Below are 20132 nucleotides of genomic sequence, written 5' to 3'. Positions count from 1 at the left end.
CAAATATCGGTCTAGATGATAATAGTTAGAATACTGGTGGTGTGACAAGATGGTCGATATAGTATGGTGGGTCCTGCGCTTTTCTTGTGGGGGGGCTAAAATACCACCCCTTACCCCTGCTCTTGGGGCACCGAGGACCCCACTAGTGGCCCAGGAAGGTGGTAAAGGAGGGAAGCGGGGAAGGGGTCTGGGTTTGCTCCTCACTCTGAGTCCCAGCCCCTCTCAACCCCTGCAGGTTCTTACCCTCTTCCCCCTTGGGTGGGGTATCTTCAGTCCTTAAATGCTGGGGGAGGGAATGTCCCTCCCCTGCTGGGGCAGGGTCTCCCTTACTCCGGTTTTCTGTTCCTCCAAGTCTCACAGCACACCTCCAAGCTCCAGTCCTCTCTCCTTCCTCCTGACTCCCTGAAGCAGAGGGTGTAATTAGGTTTCTATCAGGGCCTTAATTGATTACAGGTGCTCTAATTAACCTGTAGCAACCCTCCCTAGGCTACAGGGAACCACACCTTAATTAACCTAGGATTTATATACTCCCTTCTACCACTTACAACTGCTCCCTGGCCCTCCTATATCACATATCCCCCTCCCCTGCTCAACACCATGGGGTTGGGCTACTTGGGACGAAAGACAGTGTTGTTGTGATAGGCCATCCGCGTTGCTGTGTTGGCTGCCGGCTCTATGCTGGATCCGGAAGTGAAAAGGTTGTAGGGACAGGAACCATCTAGTCACTCGTGAATTCCTCTCCTTATTTGTGTGCATCCATTGGAGTGGGGCGTGGTCCGTCACAAGGGTGAACTGCCGCCCAATAGGTAGTACCGTAGAATCTCCATGGCCCATTTAATTGCTAGGCATTCCTTTTCTACTACCGCATACCGTTGCCCCCTGGGCAGGAGCTTTAGGCTGAGGTAAAGGATTGAGTGCTCCTCATCTCCCACCATCTGTGAAAGGACGGTCCCAAGTCCTACCTCCGAGGTGTCTGTAGGATGAATTCCTTTGTGAAATCTGAGGCTATGAGCACTGGATAGCTGCAAAGGGCTGTCCTTAGGTCTGTGAAAGCTTCCTCTGCTTCCTCGGTCCACTTAACTATCTCCGGGCCCCTAGCTCTTATCAGGTTTGTCAGAGGTGCTGCCCTTGTGGCGAAGTGAGGGATGAACCGGCCATAGTACCCTACTATCCCTAAGAATGCTCTAACTTGTTTTTTGCGGATTGGGTGGGGCCATTTCTGTATTGCCTCCACTTTGTTCCCCTGGGGCTTCACCAGGCCCCTTCCGACTACATACCCGAGATATCTGGCCTCGGCCAGCCCTATTGCACATTTGGATGGGGTAGTGGTGAGGCCAGCCTGCCTAAGGCCTGGTCTACACTACGAGTTTAGGTCGACTTTAGCAGCGTTAAATCGAATTAAGCCTGGACACGTCCACACGACGAAGCCCTTTCTTTTGACTTAAAGGGTCCTTTAAACCGGTTTCTTTACTCCACCTCCGACGAAGGGATTAGCGCGAATATCAGCCTTTGCGGGTCGGATTTGGGGTAGTGTGGACGGAATTCGACGTTATTGGCCTCTGGGAGCTATCCCACAGTGCTTCATTGTGACCGCTCTGGACAGCACTCAACTCAGATGCACTGACCAAGTAGACAGGAAAAGCCCCGCGAACTTTTGAATTTCATTTCCTGTTTGCCCAGCGTGGAGAGCACAGGTGACCATGCAGAGCTCATCAGCGCAGGTAACCATGATGGAGTCCCAGGATCGCAAAAGAGCTTCAGCATGGACAGAATGGGAGGTACGGGATCTGCTCACCATATGGGGAGACGAATCAGTGCTAGCTGAACTCCATAGCAGTAAACGAAATGGCAAAATATTAGAAAAAGTCTCAAAGGCCATGAAGGACAGAGGCCATAACAGGGACGCACAGCAGTGATGCATGAAAATTAAGGAGCTAAGGCAAGCCTACCACAAAGCCAGAGAGGCAAATGGAAGGTCTGGGGCAGAGCTGCAAACATGCCGCTTCTACGCAGAGCTGCATGCCATTCTAGGGGGTGCAGCCACCACTACCCCAACCGTGTGCTTTGACTCCGTCAATGGAGAAATACGCAACAGGGAAGTGGATTCGGGGTACGCGGAAGATGATGATGATGATGATGATGAAGACAGCTCACAGCAAGGAAGCGGAGAAACCGGTTTCCCCAACAGCCAGGATATGTTTATCACCCTGGACCTGGAACCAGTAACTCCCAAACTCACCCAAGGCGTGCTCCCAGACCCTGAGGGCACACAAGGGATCTCTGGTGAGTGTACCTTTGTAAATATTACACATAGTAATATTAAAAGCAAGCGTGTTTAATGATTAATGAATAATTTGCCCTGGCAATCGTGGCCAGTACAGCTACTGGAAAAGTCTGTTAACATGTATGGAGATGGAGCGGAAATCCTCCAGGGACATCTCCAGAAAGCTCTCCTTCATGTACTCCCAAAGCCTTTGCAAAAGGTTTCTGGGGAGAGCTGCCTTATCCCATCTGCCATGGTAGGACACTTTACCACGCCAGGCCAGTAGCACGTAGTCTGGAATCATTGCATAAAAAAGCATGGTAGCGTATGGTCCCGGTGTTTGCTGGCATGCAGACAACATCCATTCCTTATCTCTCTTCGTTATCCTCAGGAGAGTGATATCATTCACCGTCACCTGGTTGAAATGGGCTGATTTTATTAAGGGGACAGTCAGAGGTGCCCATTCCTGCTCGGCTGAACAGAAATGTTCCCCGCTGTTAGCCATGCAGTGGGGGGGGGGGGGAAAGTGATCATCTCAGAGAATTGTGTGTGTGTGTGTGTGTGTCGGGGGGTAATTGGGTTTGTGCTGCATGTTAACCCGGAAACCCCAGCCTCTCCTTTTACATTGCAAACCCATTTTAAATGGCCAACCCAACGGGTCCTTGGTATGGGAAATGAGGGCACTGCTGTTTGAAACCATTCCCACATGTTATGAAGGTTAAAAAAGCCAAAAGAGTGTGGCTTACCATGGCTGCCTGCAATCCAAATTCTGTTGCCTGGCACTGCATGAGTGATCTCTCACACCAAACCGGCAGGCCCTCAATATAAGAGGGAAAATGCGACCTTGAAACGAAAGCACATGTACTGTGTAATGTGAACAGCAAAATTTAACGTGAAAGAGTGTACCCATTGTTCTCTAAAATGTGTCTTTTTTAACCACCTCTCCCTTCTCCTCCACCAGCTGCAAATGTTTCTCCTTCGCAGAGGCTAGTGAACATTAGAAGGAGAAAATGGACTCGGGATGATATGTTCACGGAGCTCCAGATGTCCTCCCACTCTGAAAGAGCACAGCAGAATGCGTGGAGGCAGTCTATGTCAGAGTGCAAAAAAACACCATATGAACGAGAGGAGAGGTGGCGGGATGAATCGTGGGCTGAACAGAGCAAGTAGAGGGCTGAAGATGATAGGTGGCGTCAGCTTGCAGACAGAAGGCAAGAGTCGATGCTCCGGCTGCTGGGGCATCAAAATGATATGCTCCAGCGTATGGTTGAGCTGCAGGAAAGGCAGCAGGAGCAGAGACCGCCGCAACAGCCCCTGTGTAACCAACAGCCCTCCTCCCCAAGTTCCATAGCCTCCTCACCCAGACGCCCAAGAACACGGTGGGGGGGCCTCTGGCCACCCAGTCACTCCACCCCACATGATTGCCCGAGCATCGGAAGGCTGGCCCTCAATAAGTGTTAAAGTTTTAAACTGCAGTGTGTCCTTTTCCTTCCCTTCTCCCCCACCCATCCCGGGCTACCTTGGCAATTATCCCCCTAGTTGTGTGATGAATTAATAAAGAATGCATGAATGTGAAGTAACAATGACTTTATTGCCTCTGCAAGCGGTGCTCGAAGGGGGGAGGGGAGGGTGGTTAGTTTACAGGGAAGTAGAGTGAACCGGGGGAGTGGGGGGAGGGGTTCAACAAGGAGAAACAAACAGAAGTTTCACACCGTAGCCTGGCCAGTCACAAAACTGGTTTTCAAAGCTTCTCTGATGCACACCGTGCCCTGCTGTACTCTTCTAACCGCCCTGGTGTCTGGCTGCGCGTAATCAGCAGCCAGGCGATTTTCCTCAACCTCCCACCCCACCATAAATGTCTCCCCCTTACTCTCACAGATATTGTGGAGCACACAGCAAGCAGCAATAACAATGGGGATATTGGTTTCGCTGAGGTCTATCTGAGTCAGTTAGCTGCGCCAGCGCGCTTTTAAATGTCCAAATGCACATTCCACCACCATTCGGCACTTGCTCAGCCTATAGTTGAACAGGTCCTGACTACTGTCCAGGCTGCCTGTGTACGGCTTCATGAGCCATGGCATTAAGGGGTAAGCTGGGTCCCCAAGGATAATGATAGGCATTTCAACATCCCCAACGGTTATTTTCTGGTCTGGGAAGAAAGTCCCTTCCTCCAGCTTTCGAAACAGACCAGAGTGCCTGAAGACGCGAGCATCATGTACCTTTCCCGGCCATTCCACGTTGATATTGGTGAAACGTCCCTGGTGATCCACCAGGGCTTGCAGCAACATTGAAAAGTACCCCTTGCGGTTTATGTACTCGGTGGCTTGGTACTCTGGTGCCAAGATAGGGATATGGGTTCCGTCTATCGCCCCACCACAGTTTGGGAATCCCATTGCAGCAAAGCCATCCACTATGACCTGCACGTTTCCCAGAGTCACTACCCTTGATATCGCCAGGTCTTTGATTACCCTGGCAACTTGGATCACAGCAGCCCCCACAGTAGATTTGCTCACTCCAAATTGATTCCCGACTGACCGGTAGCTGTCTGGCGTAGCAAGCTTCCACAGGGCTATTGCCACTCGCTTCTCAACTGTGAGGGCTTCTCTCATCCTGGTATTCTGGCGCTTCAGGGCAGGGGAAAGCAAGTCAAAGTTCCATGAAAGTGCCCTTACGCATGCGAAAGTTTTGCAGCCACTGGGAATCATCCCACACCTGCAACACGATGCGGTCCCACCAGTCTGTGCTTGTTTCCCGGACCCAGAATCGGCGTTCCACGCCATGAACCTGCCCCAGTAACACCATGATTTGGGCATTGCTGGGGCCCGTACTTTGTGAGAGGTCTACGTCCACGTCAATTTCCTCATCACTCTCGCCGCCGCGCTGCAATCGCCTCCTCGGCTGGTCCTGGTTTTGCTTTGGCATGTCCTGGCTCTGCATATACTCCAGGACAATGCACGTGGTGTTCATAGTGCTCATAATTGCCGTGGTGATCTGAGCGGGTTCCATGATCCCAGTACTATGGTGTCTGGTCTGAAAAAAGGTGCGAAACTGACGGAGGGAGGGGCGACTGACGACATGGTGTACAGGTACAGGGAATTAAAATCAAAGGTGGCTGTGAATCAGGGAGAAACACAAACAACTGTCACACAGAATGGCCCCCCCAAAGACTGAACTCAAAACCCTGGGTTTAGCAGGCCGTTGATTTCATGGAGGGAGGGGGAAGCAAATGAATACAGAACAAATCTGGTCCATCTATTTTTTACATCTGAAGCTGGCAGCAGACGGTGCAGCATGACTGATAGCCCTCGGAATCTTCTGGGTGCTTGGCAGAAGATACTGTACTACGACTGCTAGCCATCATCGTCAAGACAGTTCAACAGGACTGCCGGCAGGACTGAGTCTCCAGGAGACAAAGCACGTCTGCCCAGGTGCCTCTGATGGAACTGGAATACGACGATGACGGGTACCAGTCGTAATACACCATCTACTGCCAAAAGGCAAGGGGCTGCTGCTGTGTAGCAATGCAGTACCACGTCTGCCGGCACCCAGATGACATATGGTGACCGTGAGCTGAGCGGGCTCCATGCTTGTATGTTGTCTGCACAGGTAGCCCAGGTAAAAAGGCGCAAATCGATTGTCTGCTGTTGCTCTGACGGAGGAGGAGGGGCCGGACGACATGTACCCAGAACCCCCCGCGACACTGTTTTGCATCATCAGGCATTGGGATCTCAACCCAGAATTCCAATGGGCGGCGGAGACTGCGGGAACTGTGGGATAGCTACCCACAGCGCAACGCTCCAGAAGTGAACGCTAGCCTCGGTATTGTGGACGCGGTCCGCCAACTTTATGCACTTAAAGCATTTTTTGTGGGGACACACACAATCGATTGTATAAAACCGATATCTATAAAACCAGCTTCTATAAATTCGACCTAATTTCATAGTGTAGACATACCCCTGTCTAAGAGTATCTAGTACCGCTTCCACTTTCCCCAGGTGTGTCTCCCAATCAGGACTATGGATTACCACGTCATCTAAATAGGCAGAAGCATATTTGGCATGGGGTCGAAGTAATCTGTCCATCAATCGTTGGAAAGTTGCGGGGGCCCATGGAGCCCAAAAGGGAGGACGGTATATTGGAAGAGGCCATCAGGTGTAGAGAAAGCGTTTTTTTCCTTGGCGTCCTCAGCCAGGGGGATCTGCCAGTAGCCTTTTGTCAAGTCCAAGGTGGTCAAGTATCGGGTCTTGTCTAACTGATCCACCAGCTCATCAACACGTGGTATCGGGTAGGCATCGAATTGGGATACCTCATTTAACTTCCGAAAGTCATTACAAAATCTCAGGGTGCCACCAGGCTTGGGGACCAAGACAATAGGGCTGGACCACTGGATGTGGGATTCCTCAATCACCCCAAGTTCCAGCATCTTCCTTACTTCTGCCCTAATTTCTTCTCTTTTTGCCTCCGGTATGCGATATGGTTTATGGTCACCCTTGCTCTGGGACAGGTGACAATGTGGTGTTGGATCAGCATCGTATGGCCTGGTTGTATGGAGAACACATCTTGGTTCCGCTGGATCATTTCGATGACCTCTGTTCGTTGTTCTGGGGCTAATTCGGGGGATATCCTTACCTGCCCTTACAGGCCATCTGCCTGGGGTGTGGCCGGCAGGCTGGCCAGGCACGTCTCCCAATCGTGCCAGGGTTTCAGTAAGTTGACATGATAGATCTGCTCTGGCCTTCGGCGGTCTGGCTGCTTTACTTTATAAGTCACCTCCCCAACAGCTTCCACGATCTCATGGGATCCATGCCAACTGGCCAGGAGCTTACTTTCTGCTGTTGGTATCAGCACTAGCACCCGTTCTCCTGGTTGAAATTTCCGTGTTTTTGCCCGACGATTGTAGTAAGTTCGTTGGGCCTCTTGTGCTTTCTCCAAATGCTCTCATACTATGGGGGTCACTTGGGCTATTTGTTCTCTCATCTGGGCTACATGTGCAATGACATTCTTCCCTGGGTTGGGTTGTTCCTCCCATTCTTCCTTTGCGATGTCTAATATGCCACGTGGGTGGCGTCCATACAGTAGCTCGAAGGGGGAGAAACCAGTAGAGGCTTGGGGAACTTCTCGTATTGCAAACATCAGATATGGTAGGAGGGTATCCCAATCTTTTCCATCTTGGGCCACCACCTTTCAGCTCATACTCTTGAGAGTACGGTTAAATCGCTCAACTAGACCATCTGTTTGGGGATGATAGACCGAGGTCCACAAGGCTTGGATGCGGAGCAGGGTACATAAGTCTTTCATTACTCTCGACATGAAGGGAGTCCCTTGATCTGTCAGGATCTCCTTAGGGATGCCTACCCTAGCAAAAACCTGCACCAGTTCTTTTGTGATTGCCTTGGACGTGGGGTTCCTTAGGGGAATGGCTTCGGGGTACTGTGTAGCATAGTCCAGGATGACAAGTATGCTTCGGTGGCCCCAGGCTGTTCTTTCTAGTGGGCCCACTAGATCCATTGCTATTCTTTCAAAAGGAACTTCAATTATGGGCAAGGGTACCAACAGGGCCCTTAACTGAGGTCAGGGACTATGCAGCTGGCACTCTGGGCAGGAGGTGCAATAGTGTTGGACTTCTGCCCGTACCCCCGGCCAGTAGAACCTTCTTAGAACTCTATCCAGGGTCTTGTCTGCTCCTAAATGTCCCCCAAACAGATGACTGTGAGCTAATTCTAATACAGCCCTTGTGTGCTTCCATGGCACCAAGAGCTGTTCTACTACTTCCCCCTGTATTGGCACTACCCAGTACAACAGATCCTGCTTGATTATATAGTATGGCCCTGTGCCTTTGGTTTTCCCTTCTACTGGCACGCCATTTACCTCTACCACCTCCTCCCTCACGTTTGCAGATAGTGGGTCATCGGCTTGGTCCTGCCCAAAACATTGCCGTGTGGGACCAATCTGGCCTGATTCTATTGACTTGGGTTCCCCTCCTTCTTTTGGGGTGCTTCTGCTCGTGCTGGGGGCCATCTCTGGGTCTCCCCGAGCGTTCCTCACAACCAGGGCAGCTTTCTGGTTTGCTGCCAAGATCCTGGTTCCTAATCTTTTGTCTCCTCTCCTTTCCAGTCTGGATTTCCGGGACTTCCCAGGGGGTGAAAATAACTCTGGGGAAAACCCAGCAAAAATTGTGGTAGGATCATCCATGGGCACCTCACATTCTGCTCGGGGTTTACTTCCCTTCCCTAACTCAAAGCGGGGGAGTAGGCTCTCGAACCCAGGAAGTCCCTGCCAATTAAGACTGGGTAGGTGAGTTTGGGGACCACTCCTGCAGTCATCTTGGTAGTACTTCCCTGGATCTCAATCCGTATTGGAATTGTGGGGTAGAAATTTACTGTGCCATGGACACGTCACTCCAATCCACCTGGCCCAGCTCAGTTGGTCTTGCCCCACTAATTTCCCTGAGACCAATGTAACAGCACTCCCAGAGTCCACCAAAGCTATGGTCTGGATGCTATTCATCTTTACGGGCCTGGTGTACTCATATTGGGCCATCGCAATCCCTACCAGGCTGATTAGGCCACACTGATCCCCGGGCTCTCCCAGATTACACTGCATGGGCTCGTCCCTGTTGGGGCACTGGGCTGCAATATGCCCCAACTCCCCACCCTCATAACAGCGATATCTCATTCCGGAGGTTGCCCTCTGTCTTGGGCCCTCTGACTCGCTTCCCCAACCCTCTCCCCCCGGACCCTCAGGTCCCTTTGGGGCCTCAGGCTGCTCCTTGGTGCCTGTTCTTCCAGCTATGGCTTTCCCGGAGTTCTCGATGATCTGGGGCCTCGGGGTTGGGACTGGTTTCCTAAAATGCCGTGTTTCACCTCCAGGGGTTTCGAACACTTCACGTGTTGCCAGTTGTCTCTCTACAAGGGTGATTAGTTCGTCATAGGTGGAGGGGTCATTCTGGCCTACCCAGGCTCGGAGGCCCGAGGGTAGTCCCCTCGTATAGTGGTCCAGTACCAGGAGCTCCATCATTTTCTCTGAGCTGAGAGCCTCTGGCTTCCAGGCTAGGTGGATTAGGTCAAATAGTTGTGAGCGCAGTGTCTTGTCTTCACAGTACTGCCATTCATGGAACCTCTGGGCTCTCAAGGCCGTTGTTACCCCTGCCCTGGCTAGGATCTCCGCCTTCAGTCGGGGGTAATCTGCTGCCTCCTCTGTGGTCATATCATAGTAGGTCTTCTGGGCCTCCCCGCACAAAAATGGGGCAAGGATACCTGACCACTGGTCTCGGGGCCACGCCTCCCTCAGAGCTGTCCTCTCAAAAGCCAGGAGGTATGCCGCCACATCATCCTCCCGGGTCATTTTCTGTAGACAGTAGCTGGCCCATATGGTCTGTGTCCCATCATACCCGCGGCTCAGCTCCGTAAGGGCCTTCACTTGGTTCACTAGTTCCTGCAGCACGGCCCGATCTTGGGTGGCCTGGGTCATCAGCAGGTGATTGGTCTCTTGCTGCAGCCACATGGCCTCCTGTTGGGCAGCTGCCCGGACCCGGGTAGCCTCCTGCTGGGCAGCAGTGGCTTGCACCAGTGCTTTGACCAGATCCTCCATCTTGAGGTAGGGTGGTTGTGCCCCACTCTGGATTATGTTCACGGTGCAGAAATCCCACTTCTGACACCACATGTGACAAGATGGTTGGTATAGTATGGTGGGTCCTGCACTTTTCTTGGTGGGGGGGCTAAAATATCACCCCTTACCCCTGCTCTTAGGGCACCGAGGGCCCCACTAGTGGCCCAGGAAGGTGGTAAAGGAGGGAAGCGGGGGAGGGGTCTGGCTTTGCTCCTCACTCTGAGTCCCAGCCCCTCTCAACCCCTGCAGGTTCTTACCCTCTTCCCCCTTGGGTGGGCTACCTTCAGTCCTTAAACGCTGGGGGAGGGAATGTCCCTCCCCTGCTGGGGCAAGGTCTCCCTTACTCCGGTTTTCTGTTCCTCCAAGTCTCACAGCATACCTCCAAGCTCCAGTCCTCTCTCCTTCCTCCTGATCGCCTGAAGCAGGGGGTTTTATTAGGTTCCTATCAAGGCCTTAATTGATTACAGGTGCTCCAATTAACCTGTAGCAACCCTCCCTTGTCTACAGGGAACCACACCTGAATTAACCTAGGGTTTATATACCTCCCTTCTACCACTTCCCACTGCTCCCTGGCCCTCCTGTATCAGTGGCTAGTCTACACTTGTGCTACCACCAGTACAGTTCCAACCACAGGAAATTTTACAGGAAGACACATCCTATATGTTCTTTGCACCTCTCTCTGGATTCTCCCACTGCCTACGTTCTGAGGCTGGACTCCCAGAGAAATGTTTAAGTTCTGGCTGCCCACAGGTCTTCTGTCTGTCACACACAGTATGTCTGCTTGCTGGATTCAGTCTGTAGGCCCACCAGTTATTCTCCAAGGCCAGAACAACAAAGCAGCTAGCACACTTTTGGTGCTATATAAAACAGTTTTACAAAAAGACTGTACACACACACACACACACACACAGATCTAACCAGAGATTTGGTGTTCTTTGCTGCTCATTTAACAATTGTTTGAATTACTCTCACATCTATAATACAATTCTTAGAGCCTGAACAGAAATTGCAAGCAAGGAAACTACCCAGGGTTTAAAAAAAGTGTCTCTACAGCTGTTTATTACACATAAGTCACTTAATATGAATATTTTAAGACATCTGCTATGTTTCCATGTGTAGGTGACTGAGACCCTGTATGCATATATTCCAGGTCTACTGAAAACAGAGAAGAGCTTTCATGAAGGTTAAATTTTGGCAGGCAGCATCATCTCCATATTCTAGCTTGCCAAACTGCATTTGGATTTCACTGGACATACCTACTTTTTCAATACACCCATGGAAATAGAAACATTTGTTGCTGCAGAGAACTTGGCTTACTCTGAAGATCTGGAACTGTGCTTCAAAGATGAATCAGAAACACATTGATTTAGAAATTTGATCTACCTACTCTGACCTCACTGTTCCATTACCAATATCTGGACGCATTGGAGGTTATACAAATAAGTTAAACTATGTCAGAACTTGAGAGTTCAAACTAGACTAGTCCGCAATCTCTAAATGAGACTTTTTGAAAAAAAGTATTGATTTTATATGAATAAATACAGCTTTTTTCAGAATTATGATCAAGCTCAAGTCAAGTAAGGGTCATTTTACCAGAACTGTATCTAATTGTTAGAAGCAGACAACAGTTCTGACATCTTAAAAAGACTGGTTTTCCCAGGATAGGCTCATGAGACAACCTCAAGAATGGCTTCTGGAAACCCCAGAATATGGTTAAGATTTTCAAGACTGACATGATTTTGGGTGCTCAACTGGAAATACCTTAAATAGGCCTGATTTTCAGAAAACATTGAGCACCCAGCCTTTGAAAAAGTAGAAGCCTTTAAGAGGTCTCTAGTTGGACACCCAAAATCATCGGTTACTTTTTAAGATCTTGGCCTGTGTTTTTCAGTCCTAGGCTATTCAAGTCTCAATTTTCACCACCATACTCAAAAACTCAAACTGCTTTTGCTCAAAAACTTTAGAAACAAACCTAATTTTTAGGCAGAGGTCAACCCACAAAATTTTAAGCATGATAGATGAAAGTAATGAGCAACTCAGAAATAGTAGGTTAGAGTCAAAATGTTTAAACAGCCTTACTGATACTGCAATAAGTGCAGAGGACAACTTGTAGTGTTGTACAATAAGTCAATCCTTCTCCCTCCAATCCAACTTCTTCTATCTCCATGCTCTTCAACAATCCTCTCTTCCTTCCCCCCAACCCCCTTGATCTTTAATCATAGGCGTTACCATATTGGATCAAAGCTCTGGCCCACCTAGTCCTGTATCCTGTCCATGACAGTAGCCAGTACCAAATGTTTTTGAGGAAGATGGGAGAAAAAAAATAGCCATTGTAGGTAGAAGTGGGAGTTTCCTCCTAATTCCTAATATAGTTAGAGATTTGATTAAACCCTGAACTAAAACTTTTACTATAACCCTGGAAATTCTTGTTATACATGTAAACGTTCCATCCCTCCTCCCAATTGGACCCTCAATCTCACCTCTTCAACAATTTTTCAACCCATTTATATCACACTGAAGAAGAGTGGAGGACTGGGAAAACTGACCTGCCACAATTAAGAAGTGGGGGAAGGAAATGAATTTAGGAAGAAGAAAATAATCTTAGAAAAATCGGTGCGTTACTTTCTTGCTAGAAAAGGGACACCTATATAATCCATGACAAGTGGCCCACTAGGCCATGAAGTTTTATCCTCTTCGCTGCCAGTGCTTTAAATACATGCTGGGTTTTATGGGAAGGGAAACAGTGGAAGCCCCTCAGAAGTGTTCAGGAGTCAAAATGGAGAGCGCACATTCCACTGAGAGGAATGGAGAGTTCACATCTCTAGTATTTCTCAGATTCAGGCAGACAGTATTGCATTCATTTACATTAATGGAAGGGGTTTGTTTGTTTGTTAAATGTGCAGAAACTGATGAGCAAGCCCACCCACTTGTCAAGGAAAGACAAGGTAAATGCATTTGTCAAGCTCCAAAGTAGACTAATCTGTTCATCACTTACCCGCCTTCCACTATTTCCTTTGTAATTCTGTGGAGCCATACCCATTCAAGGGAATCTTTTAAAGGTTACTACTTACATTATAGCATTAACTGCTCAACTCACTATAGTTAGGAAGGAGAATTAAGAAATCAGTAAATTTGTCAAAGTATAATTTCTTTTTTGTATGTTTGATGGCTATATATGAGAATTATATGACATGGTTGTAAGTCTACATTATGGTTAGGGTGAGATCTGAAAATCTTTAGAAAGTGTGACACTTTTTACATTTTAATGTTCAGCACCTAATATTTCTGTAATCTTATTCACGCCTATAAATCTTAATCACATCAGATATGCAAGGAAGCTTTACAATTACATAATATCCACTAATCAAGATAGCTCATTCTATAAAATCCCTTATATGCCAGAATTTTTGATCTGTAATACACTCCAGCCTCTGTATTATGCTGTTGGCACATTGGTAAGTTATCTTGTTCCAGAGAAACAGAAAGTGTTATACTGTTCTTCATGTAGACAAACTAGATATACCAGTTAAATTTTCCAAATACACCTGAAGTTGTTGTTGTTAGGCATGCATTGCATCATTAACAAATGACTTTTTTTTAATTGCAACAGAGGGTCCTGTGGCACCTTTGAGACTAACAGAAGTACTGGGAGCATAAGCTTTCGTGGGTAAGAACCTCACTTCTTCAGATGCAAGACACTTGCATCTGAAGAAGTGAGGTTCTTACCCACGAAAGCTTATGCTCCCAGTACTTCTGTTAGTCTCAAAGGTGCCACAGGACCCTCTGTTGCTTTTTACAGATTCAGACTAACACGGCTACCCCTCTGATACTTCTTTTTAATTGTTACTGTAACTAATATCTCATTCATAACTCTACACCCTGAGTTTGGAATAAACAATTTTAACACAAGATGAAATGGAGTAGCATTATAAAAAAAATTAAGGGACCAAAGAATTGTTAGGAGTTTATAAAAATACTGTTATAGCTATGCTGCCATTTTTTGTAATTAGTGTTTTCACCACCTCTCATAAAAACAGGAGAGGTAGACAATTTTGCTAACAATGGCAGCATACATTGAAAAAAATCTAACCATCACATCACAGTATAATTGAAATTCTGGTAAGAAGTTACTAATTCCAGTTATATGGAGGGCAATGGCAGCCGAAGACGGCAAGTGTGCCCGGCCCTTAAGCGGGCTATGCAAAGGAGGCTGGGGGAGAAATCTCTAAGTGCCAGCCAAAATTCTTAGAGATCAGAGTAATTTTCTTCAAGAGTTTTACATAATAAAGATAACTTTTGCTTTTGTAATTTAAACTCCAAGAAAGCAGAATAAAGGAGAATGCCCAGACACACCAACTCCTCTTTAGAGCCACTCCTTGAAATTGAATAGTTTCCTTGCAAATTCCTTCCCTACCACACACACTCATGCTCTACCAAATGTGAGCATTGGGCTGCTCAGTCAGTATCTTCTTTACTGGCAATATCATTGAAGTGCATGTTGAGTAAGATGCTATCAAACGTTTTCAAAAACAAGTGCAAGGAAGAGGTGGATCACAACATTATTTTTAATTTTTTAAAAGAGAAAATAAAATTCAGTGTAATATACTATGGATAATAGGAATTAGCAGCTACACAACAAAGTTGAATTTATGCAAGAGTGACTGTTATGCTTGCTATTTAATTTGAGAGATTTCAATTAAGGAAGTTACTTTAATACCTGAAGCTAAAGAAATGCTTACGGCCATTATCTGGAAAGCCACTAATTGCAAGGTATATGGTTTTCTCCCCATACCCTTTGTCAGTTTAAATAATTTAACTGTTTAAAGCAATAGGAAGTCAGAAATATGTGCCTATAGTTTTGATATTATGTATTGGTAAAAGGAAGGCCCCTAGCCCTAAGATTTTACTCATCTTAATCTACAAAAATATTGTTTACGGAGGGGAAAAAAGCCTACTCCAGTCCACAATCTTTATGAGAAAGGCACACCTTGAGAAAATTTCCATAACTGCACAATTCCTAGATAGAACATACTTCTGGTGGGTTTTGTTATACTTCTAAAGGATATGTTGTATGTTTTGTGTTAATATGCAAAGTACATATTTTAGTTCTAGAAGATCTAGTCCTCACATCACTAATAGATTTAAGAAGTATGGAGTTTAGCTGTGCATAACAATAACATGGCTTTCTTTTTAAAAAAAAAGTTAAAATGCATTTTGTTTTAGTGAGGCTTGAGTTAGGACAAAAGTCCAGTACTGAAAGCTTGCCTTTCACATCATCAACTGTATTATCTTCATAGCAAACGCATATGTAGGCAGGACTATAATGCTATTTCTGGCAATTGCCCGGTCATTTTACAAATAATTTCCACAAAGAATAGTCATGGTTAAGTGGTGCTGGTTCATTTAGTAACAGTATGCAAGACTCTGCAGGGTCAAATCTAGTAGTCCTTAGATACAATACCCATAATTTTAGTAGGAGTTACTGGGTACTCAGCTTTTTTGAAAATCAGGCCATTTCTTCAGGTGCCTAAATAAGGCTTTCAGAGCCTAACTTTAGGCAACCAGCCTTGAAAATCATTGCCTATGTGTCTAGCTTGATAACACTTGCCTGCTGGTAGATGCAGAAATAGGTTTTTAGGAGACTGAAAGGATGTCAGGTATTAGGGAGCCTCTACTGAGCTAAAAAAAGATTTTCTACTAAACACACATTTGAACATGGTAAGATTTGAGATTGAGAAATTCAATCCCCACATATTATGTAATTTTCCCAGAGGAAGGGCACTTTTAATTTTGAGACACTATGAAATTCCGGAAGAGGAGTTATGGAATGAGTATTGAAAGAATTTCATGCCAAAGCACAAGAATTATCAATATGTAAACCTTCACAGGCAGTACTTAATAATCATGATATCAAATACTTTGACTTTATAGGTTTTTTCCCCAGTTGCCCAGTCTTCAAATATAGTAAAACTTCCAGATAAGCAGGTTGTGTTATGCTAATTCTTATTTAAATAAAGTGTTGCTTAAGCATGTTAAATCTTCATAACCTAATTGTAAAGTCACATATGCATTCTATTACATGTCCTGAAACATAGCAAGAGTGCGATACCACCTGCCTAAGAATCTGACAGGGCCATGCATTTTGAGCTCTACCTCCAAGCCAACACACTGGTGGGCTTCAATTAACATGGAGTTAAATTTGCTCGTACATTTCCTCTTGTCTGTGCTGTTCATGGCACTCAGACCAGCTGCAGGAATACAGTCATTGTAAGAGTGACTGCTGCTTGCTTGCTGAAGAGTAATGGCAGAGTTAGAGACAATCCTCCCTCACTCATATAAGAGTGATGGCAGAAGTCTTCAGACTCACTTTTTTCAACTGGTCAAAGGACACATACATAGGTCTTGGCTACACTTGTGAGTTACAGCGCAATAAAGCCTCCCAGAGCGCTGTATCTCACTCCCTGTCCACACTGGCAAGACACGTACAGCGCTGTATCTCCACAGCTACAGCACTGCTGGTACTCCACCTCCCCGAGAGGAATAAAGAGTATTGTGCTGCCGCTGCTGCACTGCGGTGCCAGTGTGGCCGCCCAATGCACTCTGACTGGCCTCTAGAAGTATTCGGCAGTATCCCACAATGCCTGTTCTAGCCACTTTGGTCATCAGTTCAAACTCTAATGCCCTGGCCTAAGGTGACCAACCGTCAGACCCGCCCTTTATATTCCCCAGGAATTTTAAAAATCCCCTTCCTGTTTGCTCAGCCCGCCATGGAGTGCTATCAGCGAATCTTACCAGGTGACCATGTCTCCAAGTGCCAAGCAAGCCCCAGTATGGAGCAATGGTGAGTTGCTGGACCTCAGTGTTTGGGGGGAGGAAGCTGTCCAGTTCCAGCTCCACTACAGCCATAGGAATTACGATACTTTTGGGCACATATCAAGGGCCATGATGGAAAGGGGCCATGACCGGGACGCACTGCAGTGCAGGGTTAAAGTGCCTACCGCAAAGCCTGCGAGGCAAACGGCCGCTCGGGTGCTTCCCCCACGACCTGACGATTCTACAAAGAGCTGGACGCGATACTTGGGGGTGACCCCACCTCCACTCCAAGCATCACCATGGACACTTCAGAGCGGGGGGAGGGGGAGGAGGATGAAAGCAGGAGTGAGGGTGCTGGGGAGAGGGGAGACACCCCGGAATCCCTGGAGGCATGCAGCCAGGAGCTCTTCTTGAGCCAGGAGTAAGGTAGCCAGTTGCAGTGGCCGGAACTTGGTGGAGGACAATCAGAAGAACAGGTTCCCGGTAAGCGTTTTTTTTTTTTTTCGGGAAGGAATTTTTTCGGTGCGGGCTCTTTGGGAGAGGAGGGTTAGTGCTGCATGCATGCCTAGATGCGGAATAGCGCATTGATGTAGTCTATCACATCGCGGTAATCAGTCTCGGTAATCTCTTCAAAAGTCTCATCCAGAACGTGGGCAATGCGCTTGTGCAAGTTTATTGGGAGAGCCACCGTGGTGCTTGTCCCAGTCAGGCTAACGTGTCCGTGCCACTGTGCTGCGAGGGGCGGGGAGACCATTGCTGCACACAGGCAAGCTGCATATGGGCCAGGGCGGAAGCCGCATTGCAGTAGAAGACCCTCCCTTGCTTCCCAGGTCACCCTCAGCAGCGAGATCTCTTCCAGGATGAACTCCTGTGGAAAATGTTGGGACAGTGTTCAGTGTAGGTGCCCCCTGCAGCTGTTGGCTCTCCCCAAGGCACAGAAACCCAGAGGACACTACAGCCCTGAAACAATCAGTCCCCCTTACTTATTTTGGGGCTCCCATGGGTTATGTGCACTCTCTTTGGGACGGGAAAAGTATGCTATTGTGTAGACTGTGTGCGCCCTCCTTAAGTGCGGGTGAATCTTACTCTGTCTGGTATAAACAATGCTGCCTCTGTTAAGTGTTGCATTTTGACGTTACAGATGCAACCTTGAGATCTCAGCCGTCTGTGTTATCACCGGCTGAGAGACTGCAAAAACTCCAGAAGAGACCACGAAAAAGAAAAGAAGACATGCTGCACGAAGTGATGCATCAATCTCTTACAGAGAATCAAAAAGCGCAGGAGTGGAGGGAGAGCGAAAGCAGGATCTGCAAGGAAAATGCAGCGCACCGGAAGCAAAGCATGGATCGGCTGATAAGCATCATGGAGCGCCAAGTGGACTCTATCCAGGCGCTCGTAGCCATGCAGGCGGAGCACTACCGCGCCCGACCCCCCCCCTGCAGCCCTGGTCCCAAAACTCTTTCCCTTGTGCCCTCATGTCACCTCCAACCCACTTTCCCTATCTGGGTTCTTACCGCCACCAGCTGCCTCTAACACTTGTATCTTCACCAAGCAGCCCTGAGATCTACGACCCTTACCCTCTGCACTCAACCCCCATCACCATGCAGTATAGCCATTCTGAAGTGCAGCACTCATTGCACAGCACTCCAGACAGAACATACGCAAATCTGTGATTGTACCGTTCCCCACCCCATCCCCTTGCCCTTTCTGATTCCCAAACAGTTGTGTTTCTTTTCAGTAAAAAAATTTTCTTGTCAATAAATGGATTTTTTGGCTTTGAAAACATTCTTTATTATTGCATAAAGTAAAAGGCACCGCAAATCAGCTTAGCAAACACAGATTCCTACTAACATTGGAACCACTGCACTTCAGTCCTGTGCAGGGCACCAGACATTACTGCTGGTTTTCAGCCTCAATTTGCTCCCTCAAGGCATCCCTAATCCTTGCAGCCCTGTGCTGGGCCCCTCTAATAGCCCGGCTCTCTGGCTGTGCAAATTCAGCCTCCAGGTGTTGAACATCAGAGGTCCATGCCTGACTGAATCTTTCACCCTTCCCTTCACAAATATTATGGAGGGTACAGTACGTGGATATAACTGCAGGGATGCTGTTTTTGGCCAAGTCCAGCTTCCCATACAGAGATCGCCAGCGGCACTTTAAACGGCCAAAAGCACACTCCACAGTCATTCGGCACCAGCTCAGCCTGTAGTTGAACCATTCCTTGCTGCTGTCAAGGATCCCTGTGTAGGGTTTCATGAGCCACGGCATTAACGGGTAAGCAGGATCTCCAAGGATCACAATGGGCATTTCAACTTCCCCTCTGGTGATCTTCCGCTCTGGGAAAAAAGTCCCGGCCTGCAGCTTCCTGAACAGGCCAGTGTTCTGAAAGATGCATGCATCATGCACCTTTCCGGGCCAGCCTGTGTTAATGTCAATGAAACGGTGATCCACAAGCGCCTGGAGAACCATGGAGAAATACCCCTTCTGATTAACGTACTCAGATGCTAGGTGGGATGGTGCCAGAATGGGAATGTGCGTCCAATCTATCGCCTCTCCACAGTTAGGGAATCCCATTTGTGCAAAGCCATCCACAATGTCCTGCACGTTACCCGGAGTCACGGTTCTTCTGAGCAGGATGAGATTAATGGCCCTACAAACTTGCATCAACACAATTCCAACGGTCGACTTTCCCACTCCAAACTGGTTCGCGACCGATCGGTAGCTGTCTGGAATTGCCAGCTTCCAGATTGCAATAGCCACCCGCTTCTCCACCAGCAGGGCAGCTCTCAATCTCGTGTCATAGACTCAGACTCATAGACTTTAAGGTCAGAAGGAACCATTATGATCATCTAGTCTGACCTCCCGCATGATGCGGGCCACAAAAGCTGACCCACCCACTCCTGGAAGAATTCAACAGCTGAGTCAAGGGAGAGAAGTCCCCAAATCATGATTTAAAGACTTCAAATTGCTGAGAATCCTCCAGCAAGCGACCCCTGCCCCATGCTGCGGAGGAAGGCGAAAAACCTCCCAGGCTTCTGCCAATCTACCCTGGAGGAAAATTCCTTCCCGACCCCAAATATGGCGATCAGCTGAACCCTGAGCATGTGGGCAAGATTCTCTAGCCAGACCCTCTGGAAAAGTTCTGTGTAGTAACTTTTAATATCCCATCATTGACCATTGTTACTAATTACCAGCGATGGCATATTATTGACCTTTTGACTAAAATCACTTTATCCCATCAAACCATCCCCTCCATAAACTTATCAAGCTTAATCTTAAAGCCAGAGAGGTCTTTCACCCCCACTGTTTCCCTTGGAAGGCTGTTCCAAAACTTCACCCCTCTGATGGTTAGAAACCTTCGTCTAATTTCAAGCTTAAACTTCCCGACGGCCAGTTTATATCCATTCGTTCTCGTGTCCACATTAGTACTGAGCTGAAATAATTCCTCTTC

The 20132-nt window shown here is 47.7% G+C and overlaps 1 long non-coding RNA gene across 4 annotated transcripts in view; it reads right to left on the bottom strand.

Moving 5' to 3' along the window:
• Window positions 1–20132, bottom strand: part of LOC117875185 — an 86540-nt gene that overhangs the window by 45826 nt on the left and 20582 nt on the right. The window contains exon 5 of one of the 4 annotated variants that reach the window (XR_004645204.1): window positions 17518–17552. The exons of the other annotated variants lie outside the window; for them this stretch is intronic. This is a non-coding gene — a long non-coding RNA (uncharacterized LOC117875185). Of the gene's footprint in view, window positions 1–17517; window positions 17553–20132 lie in introns of those variants that run through there. 4 annotated transcript variants of the gene reach the window in all.

This window comes from Trachemys scripta, chromosome 3, assembly GCF_013100865.1.
Source record: "Trachemys scripta elegans isolate TJP31775 chromosome 3, CAS_Tse_1.0, whole genome shotgun sequence".
Lineage (NCBI taxonomy): Eukaryota > Metazoa > Chordata > Testudines > Emydidae > Trachemys > Trachemys scripta.
This window is presented reverse-complemented; position numbering and strand designations above follow the sequence as displayed.